The sequence below is a fragment of the Triticum aestivum genome, chromosome 3A (assembly GCF_018294505.1).
Source record: "Triticum aestivum cultivar Chinese Spring chromosome 3A, IWGSC CS RefSeq v2.1, whole genome shotgun sequence".
Taxonomy (NCBI): domain Eukaryota; kingdom Viridiplantae; phylum Streptophyta; class Magnoliopsida; order Poales; family Poaceae; genus Triticum; species Triticum aestivum.
Window position 1 is genome coordinate 753958758 of NC_057800.1, and position 7044 is coordinate 753965801.

Here is a 7044-nt window from a genome sequence, read left to right on the forward strand (position 1 = left end):
AAACTAAAAGCAAAAAGAATTAAAAAATAAAGCAAAACACAAAAGAAAATAAATAATGCAGAAAACAAAATAAAAAAACTGGAAAAAATAGCAACAATAAGTAAAGAAAAAAAGTGCCTCCTACTGGGCCCCCACGGCCTGAATACGATTAGAAAACCTACCATGGGCCAGGATTCAGGCCCGCAGAAGGCCCATCAGGCCCATAGGCAAAGCAGTGTCAGATTAGGCCCATAGGCCTGCAGTTCAGAGGAGTTCGAGTGGGAAGAGGCAGCGAAGCTTATAAACAGGTGCGGGGCGCTCTCAACTAGCGAGGTGGGACTAAACATCCCACCGCACCAGTTCCAGCACAAGGCCTTTGGTCCCGATTGGTGCCACCAACCTAGACTAAAGGGGTGCATCGGTCCCGGTTCGTGGCACCGACCGGGAACAATGCCCCCCCTTTAGTCCCGGTTCGTGCCACCAACCGGGACCAAAGGCCGCCACTTCCCGCCCTTTGGGCTACTGAAAAGAGGCCTTTGGTCCTGGTTGGTGGCACCAACCGGGACTAAAGGGTGCATTAGTCCCGGTTGGTGCCACCAACCGGGACTAAAGGCTTTGCTATATAAGCAGCAGTTAGCAGTTTCGACCAAATCCCCCGCTTCTCCCCTCGATGCCCCCTGCTCCTCCTCGTCGCAGTCGCCGCCCGACGCCCCTGCTCCACCTTCTCGTCGCCGCCGCCACCTACGCCGTCAGGCTGCTCGCCTTCACCGTCGCCGCCGCCACCGACGCTGTCAGGCTGCTCGCCTTCGCCGTTGCCGCCGCCCCCTGTGAGCACAGCCTGCTCCCGCGCCCCTCCCGTCCCGCGCCCCTGCGCCTCTGTCCTGCGCGGCCGCCGCGCCGCCGCCCCTACCCTGCGCGGCCGTCGTGCGCCGCCCCTGTCCTGCGCGGCCACCGCGCCGCCGCTCCTGCCCTGCGCAGGCGCCGCGCGCCGCCCCGCCGCCCCTGCCCTGCATATATAGATGTTTTATTACTGATTATATTTATATGTATGAGTATATGTATGTGTGTATATCTGTTTATATGTCCTTTTTTAGATTTTTTGTTTTTTGCATTTTTATAAAAATGTATATATGTATGTATATATGTTCTCTGTGTAAATATATGTTCATGTATATATGCAAAAGATAGATTTTTAGAAAAAATAGTTTTTTTTCTGTTCATAGATTTTTTTGGTGATATTAATTATTGTAAATATGCAAATGTTTGTATATTCATATGAACAATGAATTAGACAAAACCTTTACTTTTTTTCTAAAATTTCTATTTGAACATTATTTAAAAAAAACAAGCAATACTACTTCATGTATTTTTAAGAAGGAAGAAGAAGAAAAAGAATGAGAGGAAAAAGGAAATAAGAAGAGGAAGAAGAGGACAAATAAATAAGAAGAAGAAAAAAGAAGAAAAGGAAGAGGAGAAGAAGAAAGGAATAGAGGAGAAGAAGAAAAAATATAATTTTTTCTATTTCTTCTTCTTCTCCTCTATTCCTTCTTCTTCTCCTCTTTTTTTTCTTCGATCTTCTCCTCTATTCATTTCTTCTTCTCCTCTTTTTATTTCTTCTTCGTTTTCTTATGTTTTATCGGGTCTGTCGTCGTCCATATACCCCTCCCGATAACTTCAACATGAGGGGGGGTCGATATACCCCCTCCCCGATAATATTATTTTCCCATGTATATGTATGTTGCGTCGTTGTCGATATAACCCCTCCCGGATAACTTCGACATGAGGGGCGGTCGATATATATACCCCCTCTCAACCGTGATAACTTATACCACGGCAGCACCCCCCTCGGCCCTCTCGCTCGACCGAAACTCTCAAAGACACCCAAACCCTAGAGAAAAAACGATGTTGGTCTCCTACCCCCTCCCGCCGCGCCCCTACCCGACAAACTCTCTCGAGGCCACCCAAATTTACCAAGTTAAAAGAGCGTTGTCGTCGAGGCCACCCCAAACCCTTGAAGCGTTGTGTCGAGGCTACCCCAAACCCTTGAAGCATTGTCGAGGCCACCCCAAACCCTAGAGAAGCAGCGTCGAGGCCACTAATTAATATGATTCCTTACTGTGATTAGCTAGCTAGTTCTACGTTTGCCACTAATATATCCATATCTATCATGTTTGAATAATAATTGCCATGTTGTAAATATTTGTAGAAACTATGGACACCCCCCGAGACAAAGCAACAGAAGTGATGTTGAAGGAGATAATCGCACATGGAAGTGATGCCGTCTTATCGTTTCTAAACGACACCGATGGTCTGGAAGGACAGGGTGAAGAAGTAGGCAATTATGATGGCTCCTTTGACCCAATGCCGGTGCAAGAAGGAGACCATGAGGACGGCTCCGGTGACCCAATGGCGGTGCAAGAAGGAGACCGTGATGACGACTCCGGTGACTGAACCGAGTCTGGCCAGGTACATATATTAGTTAAGCCTGTGCTGACTAGCTAATTGATGCATTCATTGTTTTGGTATATGTACGCATATTAATTAACTCTCGTCTTTCTTCTTTTTTCTAGCCCTCTGGATCGAGCACAACTTTGGTAAGGACACGAGGCCCGAAGAAAAAGTTGAGCTCGGATGAAAGGTTTGAGATCACAGCAATCGAGCGCGACGGCGAACCGATTGAACCCATCCGGACAAAGAACGCATTTGATGCTCAGTGCGGGGTTCTTGTTAGGGACAAGATCCCGATCAGCATCCACCAATGGTATAAGCCTAAGGAGGAAGACCCTCAGGTGTCTTATGTCAATGATATGCAGAAAGATGATCTTTGGACTGAGCTAAAGGCAAATTTCACCCTACCGCCAGAGGAGGATCAGGAGAAGCCAGTTAAAGAGCAATTAATCAAGTCTTGTGCTCTTAAGAAGATGGCAGGCCTATTCAGGAGGTGGAGGAAAGAGCTGAAAAAGTTTGTCGACAAAGAAGAGACACCAGAATTCATCGGCAAATATGAGAAGATCAGAGATCACTGGCCCGCATTTGTGGCCCACACGACATCAGAAAAGAGTAAGAAGATGTCGGCGACAAACAAACAAAATGCTGCGAAGAAGAAGTTTCACCATCGCACGGGGTTAGGTGGCTACCTCAACGACCGGCCTAAGTGGTCCAAGGCTGAGAATGATCTGCTTGATAAAGGGATCGAACCAGAGACAACGAGATGGCCAGATCGTTGCCGGACTTGGTTCTTCGGGGCTGGCGGAACCTTGGACCCTGTTTCAGGGAAGTGTCGTTGGACCGACGAGCAACTGAAAATACCAGTCAACAGGCTTCGGCACTATATCGATGCATCGCAGCAAGGGATGTTCGTTCCAGACAGGGAGAACGACAAGCTCACAATGGCCCTCGGGAATCCTGAGCAGCCTGGACGGACACGAGGCATGCCAGGCTCCATTCCGTGGAAGGTTGGTTTTCCAGACGCAGGGGGTTACAAAACCCACGAGAGGAGGAAGAAACTGGAGCAGAGCCAACTGCAGGCGCTGCACGAAAGGGTACAAGGGCTAGAGGAACGAGAAGCAGATCGCAACAAACGACCTGCCGAAGCTTCCCCCGAAGCTACCCCACCATCTCAGCGGAGAAGCAGCGTGGCTTCCACCGAGCTGCTTCAGCCGGAGCATGTCTTGACGGCTCCTGCTAGCTACCCCGTGGATTTTATCACGGAGGCTCAAAGTTGCCACCTTATGACGCAATGGCAGAACTTAAAAGTCAAGGCGGTTGGCGGCCAAGTTCGACCTTCTGAACCCAGTGCAACTTTTCACTGTCGTCCGATTCCAGAAGGATATGCTAGGGTGACGGTGGACGAAATAACGAAGGGATTTGAGGACCTCCAGCTTGACCACCCTACCGGTGAAGGGGAGACTCAGCTAGGTTCTGCTCTGAAGACTCCATGCCTATGGCGGAAGGAGTTCATCAAGCTTCCGAACTGGACGCCTCCTCCTCCTCCTCCGGCGAGTCAGGGCACTCCGCCTCCTCCTCTGGCGAGTGACGATCAGGGCACTCGGCCTCCTTCTCCGGCGCGTGGCGGCACCCCGCCTCCTTCTCCGCCTGCGCCGGCGCGCCTGAGCAGCCAGCAGCCTCCTCCTTCTCCGCCTCCTTCTCCGCCTGCGCCGGTGCGCCCGAGCAGCCAGCAGCCTCCTCCTTCTCCGCCTTGCCAGCAAGGGCGGAAGAGACCCACCGCTGCCCCGGCTGCTCCGGCGTTTCGTAGTCCTTCTCCTCCGCCTGGTAAGCAAGCACGAAAGAAGACAGGCGCCGCAGCCGCTCCTTCTGCTCCGGCGTCTAGCAGTACAGCCAGCAGAGACGGGAGGCAATACAGATACGGTCCTTCTCTCAAGCCTCTAGAGAAGTTGCCGTACGAGAGGACCAAGGAGGAAAACGCGAAGATCGTGCAGGCCTAAGTGGATGACTTCTTTGAAGGGTTGAAAGCAAAGAGACATCCACCTCCGGAGGAGAAGGTAGATCTGGTGAAAGCAAAGCGCACTATCGATGCCCTAAGGAAACTACCAAAATCTCCACCGAGAACCAACTATGAGCGCATTACTGAACAGACATATCTTGAAGCAGAGCGGTCGGGAAGTACTGTCAGTGATAAAAGGTTAAAAGAATGAGCAGCTGGGAAAAAAATTGCCCAGCTCGGCGAACAAGCAAAGCAATCGTGCCCCCCGCTCAATGTGTCTAGCGGCGACATCGTCGCTAATGCTCCGGGGACGGTGGCCGGTTATGGCAATCTTGGAGATTACCTGTCTGACGATCAACTTCCTGATTTCTTGGAGGTGGACGAACACAGATACGAGTACGGGAAGCCTCTCGTCAAAGATGAAAAATCTCTAACAACGATGATGCGAAGATTCCATAATTGGTACATGAAAACCTGCAGAGAGTCTGGGGGGACGAATGCTTTGTATGTGAATATTAAAGAGGAGCACAACCTCGTTGGAACTGATCTGTTGACTGTTCTATTTGAGGAGTTCTTCGACTTCTTCAATCAAAAGGCCCTCGATAAATTAACGGTCTTTTGCTACTGTCTATAAGTACTATTTCTGTCATTAAGTCTCTATATATAGCTCGGCTCTTTCATTGCATGTATTTATAATTAATTATCCTCACTATATTAGGCAGATTGAAGATCGTCGAGTGCAAAAAACAAGAAATGTATGATATAGGGTTCATTAACACAAATATCATAGATGAAATTCAGGTTACAAAGCACGCCGAAGAGGCCGAGGCCAACTTGCTACAATGGTTGATCAAAAATCAAAAAAATGATTTAATACTCTTTCCTTACAACTTCCAGTGAGTGTTACTGTCGTGTGCATATTCGGTTTCCCTTATTACTCGAGCGAGGTTATAGTAATGTAATTGATGAGTTATGCATGCGTGCGATGATACCACTATGTTCTTCTGGAGATTAAGCTTGAGCGGGGAGTAGTAAGCGTCTTAGACTCGAGACAAAAAGATCCCCAAACCTATGCGGACATGACTAATTTGCTCAACAAGTAAGTTCAATCAATCATTATCGCACCATATTGGCAACTTTTTTTTCATTTCCTGATATCTCAAGTAATAATAATTATTTTCTTTGTCTTGTAGGGTTTGGAAACAGTTCACCGCAAAAGTTCCGGGACTGACGAAGGAGCTGCGATATACATACCCGAAAGTAAGCACTACTAGCTAGCTAGTTGCGCGCATCTCCCGTTGATTCTATAGTTGTACTTTCATCAATGCCATTTATAATGCTTCATTATCAGTTTGATTGACCTCTATTTCTCGTAAAGTGCTTGTGGTAGGAACAAGGGAATGATTTCTGTGGTACTACGTGTGCGAGCTCATCTACAACGCGACTTTGAAAAATAAGCGGGTCTACTCTAAAAGACAATATGAAGTGCGTAAGCAATAATATTCACAATTTCATTTTATTACACCATCATTTCTGTTCAGTTTCATTCATATATGTATTAACCCCCTTCTTCAAATTAGACGTGGCAGATGTGGGATGAACTCCTGGAATCGCATGAAAGAAATTCAAGAGGAATTGGCGGGATTCTTTCTTGACCACGTCATCAATAAAGCTGGAGAATACCATGTGGAAGTTGATTTCAATTGCTAGGGGATTGTAAGATATCTTACATATTGTATATGTATGTAACCAGTAGCGTCGGATAGATAATACAAAAACTTGTTGTTCGACCAATCTCTCGGAGAAGAACACAAGATTAATTAAGTTAATTATTTAGTTAGTTAATTAATTTTAATATTAATTATTTATCCATTATATATTATTATTATTATTATTATTTATTCATTTTTTTAATTCTTTTTAATCCTTTTTTTTCTAAAAACCGTTCTGGTGCGGGGCCCCCTAGTCAGTGGCCCGGGGGGCCTAGCGGGTGCTGGGTACGGGCATCGGGCGCAGCCCGAATGGGCGCTGCGGGTGTGACCGACAGGGGAGCACCCGACTCGGCGCCGGCGGCCATGGCATGGCGCCGGAATAGGGGGAGGCCGGTGGCCTGACGCGGCCCGGTGGATGCAGGCCGGCGACGATGGTGGCAGGGGAGGCTGCGATGGAGGGAGGCAGCACGGAAGGGGGCTGCGGGCGAGGCCATGGCGAGTGGGAGCGCGGTCGGAACCGAGGCGAGGGGCTCCAGCGTGGCCACACGCGGGAGGTGATGGCGGGCGCGGCGGACTCGGCAGGTCGCCAAGGCAGGGGAGGCTGGTGGCCACGGCAAGCGCGGGCCCGGGCGCGGTGAAGCTCGACGTAGTCCGGTGGTGGAGCCGGTCGGGGAACGAGAGGCGGGGGCGGGACGGTCCGGCGCGGCAGGGCGCCTCCGGGGCGAGGTGTCGAGGGCACGGGGCGGCCGATGTGGTGCGGCGCCAGAAGGTCAGACGGGGAGCAAAGGGCGCGGCAATGCGGGGAAGAGAGGAGGAGGGGCCTCACCACGGGTCGTGGGGTCTGGGCAGTGGGCGCCGGGAGGTTCGGGGTGGCCGACGGGGACGACACGGCGGAGCGGGAGGCAGGCC